The sequence below is a fragment of the Macrotis lagotis genome, chromosome 1, assembly GCF_037893015.1.
Source record: "Macrotis lagotis isolate mMagLag1 chromosome 1, bilby.v1.9.chrom.fasta, whole genome shotgun sequence".
Taxonomy (NCBI): domain Eukaryota; kingdom Metazoa; phylum Chordata; class Mammalia; order Peramelemorphia; family Peramelidae; genus Macrotis; species Macrotis lagotis.
The window spans coordinates 714,989,479-715,012,448 of NC_133658.1; the positions used below are offsets into that span (position 1 = coordinate 714,989,479).

Genomic DNA, 22,970 nt, shown 5'->3' on the forward strand with positions numbered 1-22,970 from the left:
CTCATTCAGAATTAGAGATTTATGTCCATTTCAGGATGACAGCATAATGGTAGTGAAAGACCCTTTGAAACAGCCCATATTCTGACTCCAATGCCTTTGAAAAAAAGACTAGATTCCATGTCAAAGGACAAGGTTGAATTAATGATTCTAGCATTTATATTTCATGGGACCCTGAGTCTCTGTGGATTTAAGTTTCACCTTCTCTAAAATCAAGGATCTAGACTAGATGATTTTAGGTTCATTCTACCTTAAATCAATGTCTTTCTTCTAGCACTTAGAGCAATTCTCCATTGTCACACAACTGTTCCTCTGAAAAATAGGTCAAATTGTACCTACCTATTTTATATCCAGTCACAAAGCATCACACATCTATTTCTCATTCTGGATTCTTCATCAAGTTCTACCTTTCCATTCATTCAGTTTCCAAGAGAATGGTCAAGGAAGTTGAATAATACTTTGGTTGTTTCATTAACTCACAGCAGGAAAAGTGACCTGCCTTATTATTGCTAAAGTAAGAATAAATCTTACAGACTTTTTATCCAAACCACTCATTTTATATATGAAGAATCTGAGACTCAGAGAGATTATGTGAACTGGTTTAATTAAAGGAGGAAGTGTCAGATTAAGCATTTGAATTAAAGTCCTACAAATCCAGAATTCTTGATGCATGTCACCCAAGTCATATATATATATATATATATATATATATATATATATATATGTATATATATACATATGTATATGTATATATATACATATATGTATATATAGATACAGATACAGATGCAGATACAGATACAGATATAGATTAGAGATAGAGATAGATTATCTATATCATCTATATCATCTATATCATCTATATCTACATCTACATCTATCTCTATCTCTATCTCTATCTCTATCTCTATCTATCTCTATCTCTATCTCTATCTCTATCTCTATCTATATGAATCTTATTGTTCTTAATTATTTCTCATCAGGATGATTCCATTCAGAACTTTATGCTAAAAACACTATTCATTCCTTTTTTCAAAAAAAAAAAGAAAATGTACTTTCCAATAAATATACAATCAAATACACAATGCATTTTCCCAACCCAATTTTCTATTATTAATTAGTGCTTTAATTTGGACTATTTGCTACTTCTGCTGACAGCTGTATACACTCAGGTTTACTTCCTCTATCAGATGATTTTACTTATATGAATATCATCATTTTTATGCTGCTCCTATGGTATTGATTTCATCACTCTCATCCACAGTACTTGTCACATAACAAAAATTCAACAAATGATTTGTATTCATCCAAGAAACTAGTGTGTCTATATGTTCTCTATGTTCCTCATATCAGAGGAATGCAAAGTTCTCCTATACATATTAGTTGTATTGCTTTTTATTTGTTCAAATTCATTCTAGATTCATATAATTAATATAATCTATTAATTTTATAATCTACTAATTCTAAATAATAAGATAGTTTTATATAATTAAGTTTAGCTATTCTTAGTTTCTAATTTCTCTTAGTCTGTAAATGTGAATGTGAAAGAAATAATTTTCTATATTCCACTTTTTATAACAAGACTTTTTTACATTTTCTATTTAGAGTTTTGTAGTGATAGAAGATATTAAATTTAATTCTATTATTTTTTCTGATCTTCAGTTTTCATGACAGTTATTGTCAGATTAAGAGTCTCTTATAAAATTTTTTCTTTCTTGGGTCTATTGAATATTTTAGTGATGTGTACACTTTTTGTGTATGTTTTTGACCTACATTTTAACTTTTGCTTAGTACCAATTAATTATTGCTTTATAGTATAATTTAAAGTCTGATTATTCCTACATTTTAAAAATTAGTCATTTATTTTCTTTACCTTTATTACTCCCAAATGAATTTTATTACACTTTGATCAAATTATGTTAAGTATTTTTTTGATAATTTCAATGGCATGATACTAAAGTTATGTAGCACTTACAATTGTATTGTAATTTTTATTACGTTTGTATAGGTCATTCATGAACAAGAAGATTTTTTCAATTATTTTGCTCCTTTTTTGTATTTAAATTAATTTTGTGAGTCTATTTATACAAATCTTTAGTATTACTTAGTAGATTAATCCCTTGATATTTATTATGATGTGTTGTTATCCTAAGTGAAATTTTTCTTATCATATCCTTTTATTTTTTAAATGTAATAAGTCAATCAATCACCAGGTTATTCATTAAAATGCTTCTATAGTCTAGACATTAAGCTAAGTGATGATGATACACAGAGAGACTGACAATTTTTATGGACTAATTTTGTGAGGGTATTAATGGCCTCACATTTTCCAGTGATTTTCTGCAGCATTTTTTGATCCTCGCAGCAGGTAAGTGGTGCAGTAGATAGAATCAGTGGCCCTAGAGACAGGAGGATCTGAGTTCAAATCTGACCTCAGACACTTAATAATTACCTAACTGTGTGACCTTGGGCAAGTCACTTAACCCAATTGACTTAAATTTAAAAAAAAATAGTTTGTTTCATTTTCATATTCTTTTTTCTCTATTTATTATAGGTGTCCCCCTTCTTCCTACTAATTCAATCATCATCCCAAGTTCTGGAGCTCATAATTTCTTGCTTAGAGAATTACAATGGCCTCCTGATTATCCTCCCTGTAACAAGTTTCTTCCCCATACAACACAACATGCAGTTGTCAACTGATTTTTCTAAAATGCATATTTGATCGATCATCTACCTAATCAAGTAAACTGAAATGGAAACTTTTTCTTATTTTCAAGATGAAAAATAATCTTCCTTTTTGGCATTTAATGCCTTTTATAGTTTGTCCCCTTTTTTAAGTCTTTCATATTTTACTTCTTTAAACAAATACTGTGGTTGAGATACAGTAGCCTACTTGCTGACATCAAGCATGGAAATACATCTCTCATCATGGTACCTTTCTAATTGTCCCTCCCATTGGAATATTCTCTCTCCTCACTTCTACCTTTAAGAATAGTTGACTTCCTTAAAGACTTTGGTCAATTATGAACTTCAAAGGAATGTCTTAAAGTCCATTTGTCTCTCTCCCTCCTTCTCAGCTGCTGATGCATTCTGAGTTAAGATTATCATTCCTTTCTGCTTACACTTTGTGTTATCTGACCCAGTTACATGTTTCTCTCCTATTAAAATTAAAATCCTTGAGGGCAGGAATTATATGCCATATAACGCTTCTAATGAGGTATGTACTGAATAAATTCTTCTTCAGTGATTCACAATAGTATAGCTACAATTTTTAATTATTCAGATTATAATTGAGACACTGAAAATCCTTGTTTTAATTATGATCATCTTAAAATATTCAAAGTGTCTTTCCTTTACAGGTAATAATAGCTAGTAGTATTAAATACTCACATTAATAAACACTTGGTTTATTCTTATGCTTTTGAATTTTACCATGAGCAAATAAATTTTTTCAAATATTTTGATTGACATAATTACATGATTTTATATTATTAATAAGATTGTTTTAATCTGTGTACTATTGAATGTCTTGTTTTCAAGATATAAATGTAGCCTAGTTATATTGAATATTTTGAATATATTATTATAGCTCCTTTATTATTATTTACTGAATATTTCTCTACATTATTAGTTCTCATGGACAATGATTTATATCTTCCTGTATTTGCTCTCCCTGGTTTGAATGTTCACACTTTAGTTGGGTCTGGTAGGAAATTCTGAAAATCAAAGGAGAGATTCATAAAGTTGAAAGCAAGAAAACTATTGAATTAATAATACGAACAGGCAGTTTTCAGATGAAGAAGTTAATGCTATCAGTACAAGGAAAAGATGCTCTAAAGCACTACTGATCAAAAGAGCTCTTAGATTCCACCTCATATAAATCAGATTGTCTAATATTACAGAACAAAGAAATGTAAATGTAAGAGGGATGAGTAAATTGGAGCATTAATGCACATTTAGAGGAACTGATTCAACCACTCTGAACAGCAATTTGAAACTCTGGCAAAGAGGCCATAAAATTTGATACAATAACAAAACTACTAGATCTGTATCCCAAAGTGATCATTACAAAGAAAAAAAGGACTTATATGTACAAAAATATTTATAGCATCTCTAATTTGTGATTGCAAAAATTTGGAAAGTGAAGGAATGCCCCTAAATTGGGGAATGACTGTGGTATATGTATGTGACAGAATACTCTGTAAGGAATCATGACCAAGCAAATTTCATAAAAACCCAGAAGGAGTTACATGATCTGAGGCTGAGTGAAGTGAACAGAAAATTATATACAACTAACAGCACCATTATATGAAGATCCACCATGATAGCTTTAGCATTTGGCAATACAGAGATCTAAGATAATTTCAAAAGACCTGGAATAGAAAATGTCATCTACATTTATCTACAGAATCTGAATGTAGACTAAAGCATAATATTTTTAATTTTTAAAATGTTTTCAATTTTTTTCTTTTTCATAGTTTTTTCCTCTTTTGATCCAGTTCTTTCATAACTTGACTAATATGGAAATAGGTTTTACATAATTGTACATGACTAAGCAAATATCAGATTGTTTGCTGTATTGGGGAGGAAGGCAAGCAGGAAAGGAGGTAAAAATGTGGAACTCAAAATTTTACAAAAAATTAATGTTGAAAATTACTTTTACATGTAATTGGAAAAATTAAAAAGATCTGCTGATTTAGATGCTAGGCTACTAAGTGCAACTTAAAAAATTTCCCCTGATCTATGGTGCTGTTTAGCATAGTATAGCTTCATTAATGATTTGCTTCACTTGATCATTTCTATTTTTACTAAGGCCTTGCATGGAATCATAATGGCAATTTGTGCTTCTTAGAATTTTGTTGAGAAATAATATATTCTAAGCAAAAACACTTTAATTATGTAACTCTTTTCATTTTAAGTATATTTCTTCATACAGCATATATTTTTGAGGGTTTATTTTTAGTTTCATCCTGTGACTTCCCCTTTTGTGATCAAGCTCAACACATTCACAGACTTACAGTTACAATATTTTAAGATAGTTTCACCTTTCCATAAAATACTGAAATAATAATTATTGAAATAAAGAAAGAAATGAAGACTAGGTATCTATATTTAGTATCACTTAGAAAAAATGTTGCTAGTCATTTTTTTCTTTCTTTTTCCTTTCCAGTCTCAATTCACAAATTTGCATGTCATCCTTACACAGGGGTCATGCTAATCTTCTCTGTATTGTTCCAATTTTAGTATATGTGCTGCCGAAGCAAGCACCCAGTCTCAATTCAAATCATTGAGTCCTGCCTTCCTCCTTCTCCCTCCCATTTTAGTCCAAAAAACCTGAAGTTTTACTTTAAGCAATACCTTCCACAATTCTAGCCTTGTTGGCAGGTCCCTTCCCTTCTTACTAGAATCCAAATATTTATTTGATTATACTTCTTTTGATACAGAATCAGTGGCTTCATTTTGGATCCTAGCTTTTCTATTTATTATCTCTGAACTTTGAGGAAGCCAGTTATACTTATTGGGACCAAGTACCTTAAGCATAAAATGAGGCAGTTGTATTAAATAGTCTATAAAATGATCTTGAACTTCAAATACATGGTTCTCTGAATATATGCATAAATTACATTATATTGTATATTAGAACATATTATATTAAATATGAAAATATTATAAATCTTTTTTCCTTAACTAGTCAGGATATAGGGGAGATACATTATAGACTCAACTATCTTGACCCTCAAATCTATATTTGGATGATGTTTCTCTTCAGTGTCTAAATAGAGGAAATATTAATTTCCTCTTTTTTCTCTCTCTCTCTTCTTTTTAAAGTTATTTTTGAACACAGTCATATTTTATCTTTAATTGTTCCTCAATTAACTTTGAACAAATTTAAGGGTCTGAGGATTAATTTTATTCTCTATCAACTTCAGAATGTAATCACAATCATCACTCAGTCATTTTAAGTTATTCAAACTTGTTTACCTTTCTTAAATTTCATTTATCTGCTATATATTTGAGAGATTCAATAAATTTGACTACCCCTAAAACTACCCCTTTTACCAATTTAAAACTTGGCTTGCATTTGTAGAATGTTATTTTTGGATTTATTCAACTTTTCTTTGACTTGGAGAACAATACTAAAAATTTCTCCTTAATTACACACTATAAAACACTGCAATTTTACCTGTAATTTCTTGGTACAAATCAATCTATTCTTTGCTCCTTGAAACAATTGCTTTCCATTGGTATGGGAATGCAAGAGTATAGCAAATACAAATCAGTGTATTTTAAATGCAGATTAAATTTCTTCTATGTCCTATTCTCTATTTTGCCAGTATTAGCAAAAATGTTCATGATTTCCCCCAAAATATGTCATTAAAGAGTTTTCTTTTACTATGTTTTTATGGAAAATCCAAAATTCTTATTTTATTGCTCTTAATCCTCTTTTCCTGGTCAATCATATAGTTTTTTCCAAATTATGTGGCCATTTTAAAAATAATATATATCCTGTTTTGTTATTAAAGATCTTAGCTTTTCATCCTCTATTTTCAAGGTATCCGTTGATGTGCTAAGTTTTCCATCTTCTTTCACCTTATTAATTTTCCTTTTGACTTTTTGATGAAGAAATCAAATTTCATAGATTATCTTCACTACAGTTATTTTATTGTACTTTGTATGCCTTCTTTTAACTATTATTCTTTAAAATAGAATGTGTTATTGTTCTTCCAGATCAGGAGCAGAGAATATTTTGCCCACAGATCAGTTAAGGCCTTCAAAATCATTTAGTCTGATGCTGTCATGACATCAGCAAATGGCACTAGAAATTCAATAAATCCAAGAGCTTTTTAGGGGTGAAATTGTTTAACCAAAAGCAGGAAGTTTATTTTTAAATTGATAATGTTATTATATCATATAATAAATATCTAAATGGCATTGGCAGAAAAAGGATTTCCATGACAGAGCCAAGATGGTGGTGTGAAGGTAGGAATTTCTAGAAGCTTTCTTCCAAAAATTTTTCTAAATACCTTAAAATTATGACAATAATCAAATTCTAGAGTGATAGAGCTCATAGGAAGACTGAGTTAAACAATTTTTTGGCCCAAAATAACCTGGAAGCTGCAGGAAGGATCTGTTCCTACAGGGCTGAAAGGGGCTGCAGCACAGTCAGGACCAAGCCACACTAGCATGAATGAGCTCCAGTCTTCCAGGATCAACCTATGGATCACCTGGGTCCCTGGAGGCACCTGGGCTTGAGAGAGGTTTACAGATCTACAAACCCAGGGATCACCAAGGACAACTTAAAAAATCAGTAAGAAAACTGCCAGAGTGAGTGGGGAGCCCAGTACAAATCAAACTTCCTTGTAGATCCATCCCAGGAAAGGGAAATAGATCTGCAGAGTCACCTATCAGGGAATCACCTTGCAACTACTTCCAGAATGCTCAGTCCATAGATGGTAAGGGGGTGAAGGAATCTGTTGAGGTCTCTCTGCTATCTCTGGGGCAGGGCTCTCTCTGTTGCTTCACTCATACTCAGATCCTGGTTGCAGTCTGCCCCCCCATTACCATAATGAAGCAGGGACACTCTTCATAGCTACAGGGCAGAGAGGAGTGCTTGTGGTCATCCACAAACCAGAGTACAGGTCAGGAGAGCAGTCAGAGTCTCTCATAAGACCTTGAAAGAATTGAAGTGTTTGGGGGGAGTTGTCCCAAAAATACTCTAAAGTTTGGGAAGTAAATTAAAATCAGGTCATAGGTTGGGAAAATGAGTATACAGGGTACAAAAAGAATCTGACCATAGAAAGTTACTTTGGACCCATGGTGGTTGAAAACACACACCCAGAAGATGAAAAAAAAAAAACTTCTGCATCAAAAACCTCCAAGAAATATAGGAAATGGTCTCAAATCAGTCTCAAAATTAGGAAAATAAATCCAGAAGAGATCATTTAAAATTACTGAGTTACCTGAAATTCATGACTAGGAAAAGAGACTACATTTCATTCGGGTCAGCTGTTTTTTTTTTCCAATAAGATATTTCACATTTTCTTCTAATTTTTCACTCTTTTTGTTTTTGTTTTATTGTTTCTTGATTTCTCTTAAAATCATCAGCTTCCTTTTGCTCCATTCTACATTTTCTTCATGAGGGTTTTTTTTTGTCTCCTTTTTCATCTGATCAATTTTGTTTTTTTAAGGTATTCTTCTCCTCATTAACTTTTTTTGGACTGCTCTTTCCATGTGACCTAAACTGGGTTTTTTGACATGTTTTCTTCAGTTTTTGTATCTTCTTCACCAAGCTACTGACTTGATCTTCATGATTTTTCCTGCATTGCTCTCATTTCTCTCCCCAATTTTTCCTCTACCTTCCTTACTTCCTTTTCAAAATCTTTTTTGAGATCTTCCATAGCCTGACTCTAATTCCTATTTTTCTTGGAGGCTTTGGATATAGAAGCTTTAACTTTGTCATCTTTTGACTATGAGTTTTGATACGCAAGGGAACAAAATTATTGTCTATGGTCAGATTCTTGTTCTTCTGAAGTTTGCTTATTTCTTCAGTCTATGACTTGATTTTAACTCTTTGTTAAGGGGGGGGCACTGCTTCCAGGGTGGAGGACAGATTTTCCTAAGCTTTTCAGAGTTTTTGGGACAAACCCCCAACCCCCAGGACTTCATTTCCTTCAAGGTCTTAGGAGAGGCTCTGACTGATTTCCTGGGCTGTGTTATAGTCTGTGGATGACCACAAGCACTTCCCTCTGCCCCGGAGCAGTGAAGAGGGTCCCTGCTTCACTATGACAGTATGGGACCCCAGACTTCTACCTAGATTTTTATATGGACAAAAACAATAGAGTCCTGTCCCAGGGATAGCAGAGAGACTTCGAAAGTTTCCCCTGCCCCACTTAATGCCCATGGGCTAAGCACTCTAGAAGCAGCTTCTGGGTGGTTCTGCAGGGTTCATATGGTGAGACTACACTGAGGCCTGTGCTGGTCTGGATTCCATATTCACTATGGTATGGCAGTTTTCCCACTGACTTCCCAAGGTTTCCTTTGTGGTCCCTGGGCTGAGAGGTCTGGAAATGGGCTCTTCCCAGTTTACTCCAGTATGTTGTAGCTCAGGCTGGGCTGTGGCCCTTTCCATTCCTGCTGGAACAGATTCTTCATGCAAATATTCCAAGTTATCTTGGACAAGAAAATTGTTTCAATCAATCTTTCTGTGGATTCTGACACTGCAGGATTTGCTTAGAGTCATAATTTTGGGGCATTTGGAGTGGTCTGAGAGAGAGAGCTTCTGATAATTCCTGCCTTCAATCGATCATCTTGCCTCTGCTCCCTAAACTTTGTATTTTTTAGTTTCTAATATAGTAATATTCATATTACATAAAGTTGCTATTAGAAAATATTTTATTGTTTGTGAATTATTAATGAATTATTTTTTCTTTTCCTTTCCCAAATTCAATCAGCTAACAACTATCATTAATTTTTATTTCATTTATTCATACATCCCTGCAGCCATCATTGATAAAGAACTAAATTGGGTTACTTTTCCTCCAGTTTTTCCTTTTTGTATTTCTTTTTTGTATTTTTTTATTTCCTTTAAACATAATCTGGTCCCAGGGAAGCTAGGTGGCCCAGTGGATAGAGCACTGGCCCTGAAGTCAGGAGTACCTGAGTTCAAATCCGGTCTCAGACACTTAATAATTACCTAGCTGTGTGGCCTTGGGCAAGTCACTTAACCCCATTGCCTTGCAAAAACCTAAAAAAAAGTAATCTGGTCCCAAGGTTGATAATTTCCCATTTTAGCTTTAGTCAAATTAAACCGTGCTCATTGTTCCCTGAATGTACTTTATCCCACATTCTTTTCATTGCTCATTCTATCCCTTTTGCTTCAGTTCCATCACTTACCCATCAAAATTCAACATGGGCTATGCTAAACGCTATTTCTTCTAAAATTCTTTATTAGTTATCTCAAAAAACAATCTCTTCCTTTAAATTGTTTTAAACACCCATCATCACTATTCATGTGGTACTTATCTACATTGTTTTTATTATAACTATATCTTTTAAAATTTGCAGTCACTGCCAAAAAGGATTAAAATACTTTTTATGTATCCCTACTTTAACAAGCACAGAAGTTAACATATATTTGGCAAACACGTAACTATTAATTGTTCTGAAAATGAATTGCAACTGCTAGGATGGTTTCCTGCCTTCAATTTCTGGAAACTCAAATACAGAAATTGGTAATCACTATTCCAGCAAATTTTTCTTTTAAGCTGAATATGGAATTTACAGAGAAAGAAAAGTTCGTTCTGGCCGTAATGGTTCCTGAACAAAAAGCATATCACTCAGCTGTCATATATACAAAGCCCATAGTAATCTTAAATGTCACCCTAGATCAAAGGATGATCAAGAAACTAAAAGAGAAACAACAGTGTTGCCTTCTACCCCAACAGCAAATGATGACAATGAGAAACCCAAGGGCAAGAGGAAATGGCAACAATAGCCAAGACAGTTATAGCACAGGGACCTACTGCAACAAAACATAGGCCAGAGAAATGCATAGCCCTCAGGTTTCTGTATCTGTATGCTTCAAAAGTGAAAGGCTACCAGGAGAAAGTCTTTGGGTGTTCATATAGCCCCAAGACATGAACCTTAGAAGCTTGGGAGAACAGCAGGATCTCCAACAGAAGCTTTGAGACCTCTCCCTAAAATTCTGCCCTGAGACAAAAGAGAGGTGCCAGAAGATTTAGTATTCTATATCTTAAAGATTAAGGGAGATCAAAATCTCAATAAGTAAAGCATAGCAAAGAAAGCCATGGAATACAGGGTCAAAATAAGGAAGGGTAACCACCCCACCCACAAATTAAATAAAGAGCCTGGACTTGGCACAAAGTTACAATTATGGAAGGAAAAAAAATGAAGAGAAAAGTAAATCAACAGCATTATCAAATAGAATAAACCTTTATATAGAAAGTAGAAGATATAACCTGGTTCTCATGGCAGGATTTCCTACAACCAGAACATATAAGTAGTACAACACAATAATTCCCAAATTAGTCTTTGAAAAGTAGTCATCATCAAATAATATTGTTAGTTCAGAATCTTATCATGCTAGGAGTAGAGAGAGAAAGGGTCACAAATCTTTATCATAGTATTTAAATGCTACTGTGATGTGAAAATGTCCCCAGATTTCTTTATTATTATATCTTTAGAAACTTTCTGTATTCTCTAAGTATTTCTATGAGACAAGGAGTAAGTGGAGAGTATTATGTATTACCGAAATACATAGAATTTTGGTGATGGAAAATCTGAAAGGAAATTTTCATTCAATTAAACTATTTAAAGAGATCAATGAGAAGTGTAGTCCTGACAACCTCTAAATTATTCCCTCTTCCTAGAAGATATTTCTGCTAGACTTCCCACATACATAGAGTGAAAGCCAACCTGCACTACAAGAGTTCTTAATCCATGTTCAATATAAGCTTGAACTATATTGAAAACTATATTATCAGTATAATTGGTTTCCTTTGTAATTGAGTGTAATCTAAATATTTAAAAACCTTATCTTAAAAGAACTTCCAGGAGCCAAGATGGAACTTTCCAGAGCTCAGTTCTCCCATATTCACCTCCAAACAACCATAAAATACTGCCCCAGAACAAATCCTGGAACAGCAGAATCAGCAAAAAGATGAGGTGAAACAAACTTTTAGGCCAAAGAACTTAGGAGACTGAAATAAAGGTCTGATTTACTTGGGTAAAAGGGGAGTAGAATCAGGACAGGAAGTGTTACAGCAAGTCTGTAATAAGCCCCACCTCAGCAAACCAGTGGGCAATCATATACCCCAATATGATGAAAAAGACAAGCACCCACACCAGACCCCCCTACATGTCTCAGTATTGCAAGTGGAATGGGAAGACTGGATCCAGCCACAAGAACCAAAACATTCTTCAGTTTAGACCCTGGAAAACACAGAAAGACCCCATTGGCCTCAGTTTACATCAGATATTAGCACTAGAACCTTGGCTCTGCTTCAGATAATCTGCCAGATCCCTAAGGCCAACAACAACACCAATCATAGTCTACCAAACTCCTCAGAACAGCACCAGAATGAAGGTCCCATGAAAAAATCAAGGCAACATCAATGCAACACTAGGTAAGTAGTTAAGGTCTGTAGGCCCTTGAACAAGAAACCTGAGAGAGTGCTCCTTCCTTAGGAGCAGAGTGTAAGTTTTATTATCTCTAAATACTTACAGAAATAAAATAGAGAAAGAGTGGATGGATGAATTGGGCACACAATTAAAAAGCTAGAAAAGAAGTAAATAAAAACTCTCTAATTAAAATCCAAATGAGAAATTGTGCAAATCAAAGGAGAGATTAATATAATTGAAAGTAAGAAAACTATTGAGCTAAGAAATAAAACTAACAGAGTTTTATGGAGAAAAAGAAAATAGACAAACATTTGGTTAATTTGGTTTAAAAAAAAAGATAACCAAATATCCATATCAGAAAATGAAATCACCAACAATGAAGAAGAAATTAAAGCAATCATTAGACAATATTTTGCTCAAATATAAATTATTTACATTTACAGAACAAGAAATAGAATGCCTAAATAACCTCATCTTAGAAAAAGAAATTGAACAAGCCATTAATGAACTTAAGAAAAATCTCCAGGTCCAGATTAGTTCACAAATGAATTCTAGTAGAAATTTAAAAAACAATTAATTCCAATTCTATATAAATCATTTAGGAAAGTAGGTAAAAAAAAGAAGTCCTAATAAACTACTTTTATGACATAAATATCTTCTTAAATTAGGAAGAACTACAGTAGAAAGAAATTTTTAGACAAATTTCCCTGATGAATATCAATGTGAAAATTTTGAACAAAATACTAGCAAGATGATTAAAGTAATATATCACAAAGATCACTTATTATGACCAAGTGATATTTATACCACAAAAAAAGATTGCTTCAATATTAGGAAAATTGCCAAAAACATCAATCAAATCAATAAAAACAACAGAAAATATATCATTATCTAACTAGATGCTGAAAAAGCCTTTTTACAAAACCCAACACTCATCCCTATTCAAAATGCTGGAGAGCAGCAGGATAAAGGGATCATTCCTTAAAATGATAATTAGAAAATATATAAAACCATCAGGAAGCATTACCTGTCCTTGGAATAAGTTAGATGGCTTCCCAGTATGATAAGGTGTGAAGCAAGGAATCCCATCATCACCACTATAATTAAACATAGTAAGAGAAAAGTAGTCTACAGGTGTAAGAGAAGAAAAAATCAAATTAATTAGAATGGGCAATGAGGAAATAAAACTATCATACTATAGATGATTATGATTGCATACTTAGAATCATAAGGAATCAACTAAAAACTTCTTGAGATAATCAACATTTACCTAAGTTACAGGATATTAAGATAAATTCACATAGATAATCAAATTTTATTTATATGACCAATGAAGTCCAGCAGCAAGAGACCATTTAAAATAACTGTAGACAATATAAAATACCTGGAAGTCTACCTAGCAAGACAAACTTAGGAAAATCACTTTTCATACAAATAAAGTAAGATCTAAAAAATTGGGGAAATATAAATTGTTCATGGTTGATTCAAAACAATAAAAATGACTGTTTTGCATCTTTACTTATTCAGTTCCATAGCAATAAATCAACCAAAGCATTATTTTATAAAGCTAGAACAATTAACAACAAAGAACAATAGATGAAGAATATCAAGGGAATGAATGAAAAAAGTTAGATCATAAGCTATATTATTTAGCCATATTCCTCAAAGATATGTTGAACTGGCTAAGAATTAGAATGGTGACTCAGTGGAATACATTAGGTACATAAGGCATAGTAGTAAATGGCCTTGGTGCCTTACTGTTTATCAGTAAAAACCAAAAATTTGACAAAAACTGCTGGGAATACTGGAGAACAATAGGACACAAATTAGGCATCTCACACCCAAAATTGATATATAATTTAAACATAAAGGATGACACCAGAAGCAAATTAGCAAGGAATAGTCTACCTGTCAGATCTATGAAGAAATGAAGAATTCATAAACAAGATATAGAGACTATTACAAAATGTAAAATAGATAACTGATAATGATAAATTCAAACCCTTTTTGGACAAACTAAATCAATGCACCAAGTTTAGAAGGAAAGAAGAAATCTGGGAAACAATCTTTATTACCAGTGTTTCTGAGAAAGGCATCATTTTCAAATATAAGGAGAATTTATTCAAAATTATAAGAATACAATGCATTGCCCAGGTGATAAAAGGTTAAAGAATATAAATAGGTAGCTTTAAGATGAAGAAATTAAAACTATCTCTAGCATAGGAAGAAGTTCTCTAAATCACTTTGCATTAATGAAATGTAAATGTAAATTAAAACAAATCACACCTATCAAATAAGTTAATGTGATAAAAAAAAGTTGGAGAGGATGTGGGAAAATTGGTACACTAATACACTGCTGGTGGAGTAGTAAACTAATCTAACTTTTCTGTAGAACAATTTGGAACTATTCCCAAAGAGTTATGAAACTGCATACCTTTTGATCCAGTAAATACCATTACTAGCTCTGAATTCCAGAGATCATAAAACAGAGGAAAGTTTTTCCATGTACAAAATTATTTATAACTCCTTTTTTTTATTTTGGCAAAATTTTGGAAATCAGGAGATTCTCATAAATTGGGGAATGGTTGAACAAGTTGTGGTATATGAATTCAATGAAATACTATTGAGTAATAAGACAGGATGAACAGGCAGATTTCAAAACAACTTGGAAAAACTTGTATAAACTTATGCAAAGTGAAATGAGCAGGACCAGCGAAACACTGTACGTGGTGTTAACAACACATGCTAATAGAGTTTACTGATTCTAACTTTTTAAGTGAAGCAGTGGGGTAAAAGTGACTTGCTCAAGGTCACATAGCTAAGTAAGTATCAAATATATGAGGCAGGTTTTGAACTCAAATCCTCCTTACTGCAGGACTGATACTATCCTCTGTGTCACTTAGCTGTCCCCATGATATAATTTTGATACCTGAAAAAATATTAATATGCTACCCTGTTAAACATGTCTAAGTCTTTCAATGTGTCCTTACAGATTATGTTTATAATATGATTTCAAATATAATGTGGCACATAGAACGGAAAATGTCCTATATAACAATGGTCTGACCAGTTCATTTTGCAACCAAAGTTAAGAAATTTATACTTAATTTTATTGTACTTCACATTAATTTTGTCTGACTTTTCTAATATGAGGAAATCTAATTCTTTTGTATTCTGTCATTCAATCTGTTATCTAACCATATGGATTTGGCATTATCTACAAATCTGATCAAGAATTGATTTAAGATATTTTTTCTAATTTGCTGATAAAATATGTGAAACATAAAAGGTACAGTCTGCTAAATATCTCTTACTGGGCTGATACATTTATCACTACTCTTGCATTCCATATTTTAGACTGTTGCCCCAGTTCATTACAGAAACATGTGTGTGTGTGTGTGTGTGTGTAAAGAAATGAGTCATATATATATATATATATATATATATATATATATATTTAATTTTATTTTTTCCAACTATATGTAAAGATAATTTTCAACATTCATTTTTGTAAGATTTTGAGTTCCACATTTTCTCTTTCTCTTTCTTTCCTCCCCCTCTCCCAGAGAGCAAATGATGAAATATAGGTTATACAAGTACAATCATGTTAAATATATTTCCATATTCATCATGTTGTAAAAGAAGAATCATAAAAAAGGGGGAAAAAAGAAAGAAAAAACAAAAAATAGGTGAAAATAGTATACTTTGTGTTGCACTTAGGCTCTGCATTCAGAGACTCTCTAGATAAAAAGAGCATTTACCATCAGAAGTCTTGAAATTTTTCTTGGTCACTGCTTTGTTTAGAAGAATTAACTCTATCACAGTTGGTCATCATACAGTGTTGCTGTTAACATAAATAATGTACTATAGGTTCTGCTCACTTCAATAAGCATAAGATCATGTAAGTCTTTTCAGGTTTTCTAAAATTTATCTTCTCAAGTTTTCTTATAGAACAATAGTGTTCCCCCACATTCACAAATCATAAAATGTTTAGTCAGTTCCCAATTGATGGACACATCCTCAATTTCCAATACTTTTACATTAAGGGCTATTATCAATACTTTTATAATGTGGTTCCTTTTTCCCTTTTTATGATCTCTTTCAGATGTTGATCTAGTAGTGGTATTGCTCAATCAACAGGTATTCAGTTTTGTAGCCCTTTGAGCATAGTTTCAAATTGCTCTCCAGAAGGACTGAATCAATTCACAGCTCCACTAACATGAGTATCCCAATTTTTCATATTTCATCTAACACTTTGTATTTCCTTTTTCTGTCATATTAGTCAATCAGATAAATGTGAGATGCTACCTCAGAGTTGTTTTAATTTGCATTTCTCTAATTAATAGTTTAGAATATTTTTCCATATGACCATAGATGGCTTTAATTTCTTCTCTGAAAACTGTCTCTTTTTTTGGATCCTCTTGTAAAATTTTAGTTTAATTCAAAAAACATACAAAGTTAAGAGACTTTAGGAATAGAGTTAATAATGGATTAATACAAGTTTTGAAAAGCTCCCATAAACATTGTTTATTGAAAATTGGTACTGGTCAATTCACTGTTTTCCCTCAGGTATTTATTTAATGTTGTTTTATTACATTTCCCATTTTTTTCAAGACAAGCTCTATCTTGTATTAGAAGGTACCAATCAAAGTAAACTTCAGAGAATAAATGAAAAAAATCGATAAATCATCCAAGCTGACTCAGGCAAAAATAAGATTCAAAAGACTAGTATATGTTGAATACTGAGAAATATGAAATCTCAAATCAAAGATTTGAGTACAGGTACATAATTTACATATATTCAAATGTATGTGTGTTTGTATGTGCATTTTACATGTATATATGTACATATTTCTATATCTATATATTTAATTTTCAATTTTGTGCACAGGTAATCTAGTTCTTATTCTTTCTCTACTTCCCATTGCCAGCCCTGACTTCAAGGATAAATGAAAAAGAAAAAGGGAAACAGAATAATGAAAAGAAGTATCAAATATAATACAAGAAATATTTCTGAGAAAACAGGAAAATAACTGGAGACCTGTGACTACAGCTTTATTCAAACTTTCTAAGTTTTCATTAATTTTTTATCCCTTTCCTGTATATTGTTCTCATTGCATAGGAATCCTGAAATAAATCTGCAACTAGAAATGTATGCTTGTCGTAGGGCTTGCCAAATTCTCTCATTGTGGCTACAATCCAGAGATAGAATAAAAATACATATTACTTACTGAATATGGCACTTAGCAACTTGCTTTGCAAACACTCATACACACAACACTCCTACAATATGCATTTGCAGAAACATAAAAAGCACAATCAAAGAGTACTTTGTCTAAGCTCACAGAAAGGAAGATTTCCAAGTTTTGATTAGCATGCATCCCACTATCCAGATCCTATTTTAATGAAGTGAAATAAGGATGCTAAAAAAAAAGTGGAGCAACCATAAAACATGATTATGTAAGCAGGACAGTGGTGACAAAAAATTCTAACAGAAGATCCCTAAATATTATTCAAAATTATCATTTTAGGGACGGCTAGGTGGTGCAGTGGATAAAACACCTGCCCTGGAGTCAGGAGTACCTGGGTTCAAATCCAGTCTCAGACACTTGATAATTACCTTGCTGGGAGGCCTTGGGCAAGCCACTTAACGCCATTTGCCTTGCAAAAAAACCTTAAAAAATTATCATTTTATAGATTCATTAAGGAAGGTAATCTAGATCCAAAAGTCATTTTAAAAGATTTCAGAGGGTTTCAGAAAAATGTGGCAAGCTTTATATTAATTCATGCAAATTGAAAGCAATAGCAATATTGTAATAATGGTCTACTGTGAAAGACTTAGTTATTCTAATCAAAACAATGATCCAAGACAATTCCAAAGGACCAATGAGGAAAAATGTTACCCACATCCAGAGAGAACTGATAGGCTCAGAATACAGATTGAAGCATATTATTTCTTTATGCTTTATTTTTCTTGGGTTTTATATTTCCATGTTTTGTTTTGCAACATAGTTAATATGGCAAAATGTTTTGCATTGCTTTCATATGCTTTCAGTGTCAATTTCATTGCCTTATTCAGGAGAGAAAAAGAAATTAGAACTTGAATATTTTTTTAAAATATCTACATGTATTTGTAAAATATTTAATGAAATAAATAAAACTGTATTCATAGTTTGCCACAATGAATTTGTAGTTAGAATTGGATGAGTTTAAATCTTTGTTCTAATATTAATTATCTGCTGAATCCATGGCTAGTCACTTATCTGAGTATCATATTTCTCTCCTATAAAATTGGAATAATAGTTGCATTAACTATTTCATAAGGTTGCTATGAGGATCAAATGAGATAAGACATATTATCTGTATATGTTTAAAAAATAAAATGCTTTGAAAATATAAGATCTTAAATTAAAATAGAAATTAAGTGTATAAAAGCAAGGCAGTAGAAATATAAAGACTATATAGAAAAAATACTAAAAATTTAAAAAACAAAAGAACAGTCTCTAACCTCAAAGATTATACATTTGATTATATATATTATTTATATATATATATATGTTTGTGTGTGTGTGTGTGTGTGTGTGTGTACTATAAATGTAGCTATGCATATATATTATATATATATAACTTATCTATCTATCCATCCTTCTATCTGAAGCTAAATAAATTCAAGATAATTAGAGGAATAAAATAGAACTAACCCTAGGTAGGAAATCATAACAGAATTTTTTCAGTAGGAAATGACAACTGAGCTGATACTTGAAGGGAGACAAGGATTTTAGAGTCATGAAGAAGTCCATTCCAAGACTTGGGACTGTTCTAAGTAAAAGTAGAGAGATAAGTGATGGAACACTTTGTAATAAGAGTAACAAATATATATGTGTGTGTGTGTGTGTGTGTGTGTGTGTGTGTATGTGTGTGTGTGTGTATTCAATGAGAAAAGTCCATGTATCATATGGTGATCATAATAATGATTATATGATAATATGAATATAGATGTACATTTAAAACTAACTTTGAAAAATGATAGCATCATATCCACAGAAAAAGAAGTGGAGAACTGAGTTGAATCCTCAAGAATTTGGATTTTAAAAATTCCATATTTTCTTGAACTATCTGCATCAATATTGCAAAACAGCTTTTTTGCTTGGAACTTCCAGTTTCTATACACTCTGCATTTATATTTAAACTGAAAACCCAGCCACTCCACAAAATAAATAAACCATTTATTTATCTTGTTTATATAACTCACTTCAGCTATAAATAAATCCAGGTATCAAATGAATGTACTAAAACTAATGCTTTACATTGGTCCTCAAAACTGTCTGGTATTGACTAAGAAATGGAGTCATGGATCAGTGGAATAGACTAGGTGCAATAAGAGGAAATGATTATAGTAATCTGCTTTTTGATAAACCCAAAGAGTCCAGCTATTGGGATAAAAAAACTCTCTCATAAGTAAAAACTGTTGGGAAAATTGGAAGTTAGTATGGAAGCAGCAACTTAGATTAGACCAACAATTCACCCCCTATACCAAGATAAGATCCAAATGAATACAGGATTTGGACATAAAACTATATTATAAGCAAGCTAGAAGGTCAAGGAGTAATTTACCTTTCACTTCTGTTGAAATGGAAACAGTTTATGACCAAGGAAGAGATAGAGATCATCATTACAAACAAACTAAATAATTTTGATTACATTAAATTAGTAAGCTTTTGCACAGACAAAACCAATGTAACCAAGATCAAAACAAATGTAGTAAATTGGGAAACAATTTTTGCAACTAGCTATTTCTGATAAATGACTCATTTCTAAAATATACAGAAAACTGAGTCAAATAAAAAAAAAATACCATTCCTGAATTGACAAATGGTCACAGGCTTTGCAAAGGCATTTGCAAAGCAGGAAATCAAAGCAATCAATAGTCATATGAAAAAAATGCTCCAAATCATTATTTATTAGAGAAATGTAAATTAAAGCATCTCTGAGATACCACCTCACACCTCTTAGGCTGGTCAATATGACCAGAAAGGAAAATGATCAATGCTGGAAGGGATGTGGGAAATCTGGGACACTATTAGATTGTTGGTAGAGCTGTGAACTCATCCAACGTTTCTAGAGAGCAATTTGGGATTATGCCCAAAGGGCAACAAAAAATGTGCATACCCTTTGATCCAGCAATATCAATACTGGATCTATACCCTGAAGAGATGATGAAAAAGGGTAAAAACATCACTTGTACAGAAATATTCATAGCAGCCTTGTTTGTGGTGGCAAAAAAATTGGAAATTGAGTGAATGTCCTTCAATTGGGGAATGTCTTACCAAATTGTGGTAAATGTATATCATGGAACACTATTGTTCTATTAGAAACCAGGAGGGATGGGAATTCAGGGAAGCCTGGAAGGATTTGCATGAACTGATGCTGAGTGAGATGAATAGAACCAGAAAAATATTGTGCACCCTAACAGCAACATGGGGGTGATGATTAAACTTGATGGAATTGCTCATTCCATCAGTGCAACAACCAGATACAATTTTGGACTATCTGCACTGTATCCAGAGAAAGAATTATGGACTTTGAAAAAAAACAAAGATGGATACCTTCAAATTAGAAAAAAAATCTGTTATCTTATTATGCAATTTTACTATCTCATACTTTATTTTTCTTCCTTAGGGATATGATTTTTTCTGTCATCACATTCAACTGAGATCAATGTATAACATGTAACCAATGTAAAGACTAACAGAATGCCTTCTGTGGGGGTGGAGGAGGGAAGGAAGAATGAGAGGAAAATTGTAAAATTCAAAACAAATAAAATCTTTCCAAAAAACAAAAAAATAAATAAAAATCCTCTAACCATCAAAAAAAGAGAAAACTTTAGGTGTAAAGCAGAAAATATGACTATAATTTGATCCACAAGTCAAAGGAAATAGTAAGGAGAAAGTAATTTAATTAATTCATAATTGATTCATGCAAAAGGATGTTTGTGATATTAAAAAAAATAAAACCAAGTAAATTGTCCAATGAAATGCCAGATCAAAAGGAAAAGCCTCAAGTGAATTAAAACTGACTAAATTTTAAGCACAGCAAGGCATTCAGAAGAGGATATCATAAAAACAATAGGCAAAAACAATTTCTTTTTAATTCTAACAAATAAGACACATTTTTAAAAAGTGTTCAGGGCAGCTAGGTGGTACAGTGGATAGAGACCTGGCCCTGGGGTCAGGAGTACCTGAGTTCAAATCCGGCCTCAGACACTTAATAATTACCTAGATGTGTGGCCTTGGGCAAACCACTTAACCCCATTGCCTTGTAAAAACCTAAAAATAAAAGTGTTCATTTTTCAATAATGTGTCTTGACTTAAGCAAGTTTAACCTTTTAGTGAGTATGAACTAGAACTGTCACCTGAACTGAAGTCACTTCACCATCTTCAGAAGAGGTAACAAAGGAAATAGATGAATAAAAAGATTCTTGTATCCCTAGTAAGCAAAAATAAACATATTAAGGTTTTATATGTGCACACAGATAGGACTACAGTCTGAAAAGCCCAATTGATCTTCCTCTGATTTCTGAAAGACTCCAAGAACTAAACTGAACTCCAATTGAGTTGTTATAAGATGCATAATTTTATGTCCTCTGGGTCCTAAAGAATAAGATTTGCACAATCTATGTTTGAATAAATGGTCAAGGAGTTGGAGAGAGAAAAAATTAAATGAGTGGAAATGTAATTAGAGTTTACAAATGGTTGATATTTTTATATTTACTCAATATGCATAAAATTGAAGATTTGGGCTCTAATTAAAAATGAAAGCCAATGTTATCTAAGAATTTAATTTTAATTTAATAATATCATTTATATTATGTATACTATGGGATGATGAAAATATATTTTGTTTAGAATATAATTATTGTGAACAATATCACCCTCAATCCTAAATCATTGATTTAATGGCTCATTCATCAATTTAAGATTCATCACTATGACTCTCACCAATTAACCAACAATAGCTACCAGGTCAAGCACCAATTGCTCATTGTTTCAGTCCAGATTGGCTAGGATTGAATGTGAATAGAAATGTTTCTGTTTCAGCCAAAAAATCCCTGGGAGAGTCTTCCTCTCCCAGATTGACTTTTTCCTCCTATGGATTATTACATAACCTTAATAACTTTAATGGGTGTTATTTCAGGCAAATTGTGACCTAGGAAAGGCCTTAGCTTAAAAAAGATCAAGGTCACCCATTGTCTCCAGGGCCATATTCAGTACATCCTGATCCAAATGTGGTCACTGGACCCAGATGGAACTGGAGGACAAAGGCCAGTGACTTGCACAATCCACCGTCATTGAAATCCAATTCACTTGCATGTAATAGAATTTAACCCTGGGTCATGGTCATCTTCAAGAACAAAGGGCCAACAGTATGTGAGAGAGTAAGCAATATGTGCTCAAACTTTTAATTGTTTGCTGAGAGTTCCTTCCAGATATGTTACCACTAAAGGAGGGTATGCTTTTAGTATTTCCTTATTGCCAGAATTTCATGGTTCTACAAGATAAAATCAACTTTGAAATTCACACCTCCTCAGCTACCTCTGCCCCAGGGATCTCTTTTTCTCTCTTGTGAGTGTGAGCATTGAAGAATTTTCAGATGCTTCATCATTTAAGGAGGGCACCCAGAGAATTCTCATCATTCCTTGCCAGCTTGCTTCCCTGCAGTTCATCATCTCTAGAAACTTTTCATTTTCAAAACTGACCAAATCTAAAACTTGCACATTCTCGGATCAATTTCCACTTTGAATGTAAAACTTTGTCATGCTCCCCAGCAGTGTA

At 32.5% G+C, this 22,970-nt stretch overlaps 1 protein-coding gene and 1 non-coding gene across 2 annotated transcripts in view; both read right to left on the reverse strand.

Moving 5' to 3' along the window:
* Positions 1 to 22,970, reverse strand: part of GALNT13 (polypeptide N-acetylgalactosaminyltransferase 13) — an 870,176-nt gene that overhangs the window by 795,115 nt on the left and 52,091 nt on the right. The window lies entirely within an intron of this gene.
* On the reverse strand, positions 5,159 to 5,265 carry LOC141510452 (U6 spliceosomal RNA). The gene has a single exon (XR_012474940.1). It is a non-coding gene; the product is annotated as a U6 spliceosomal RNA (small nuclear RNA).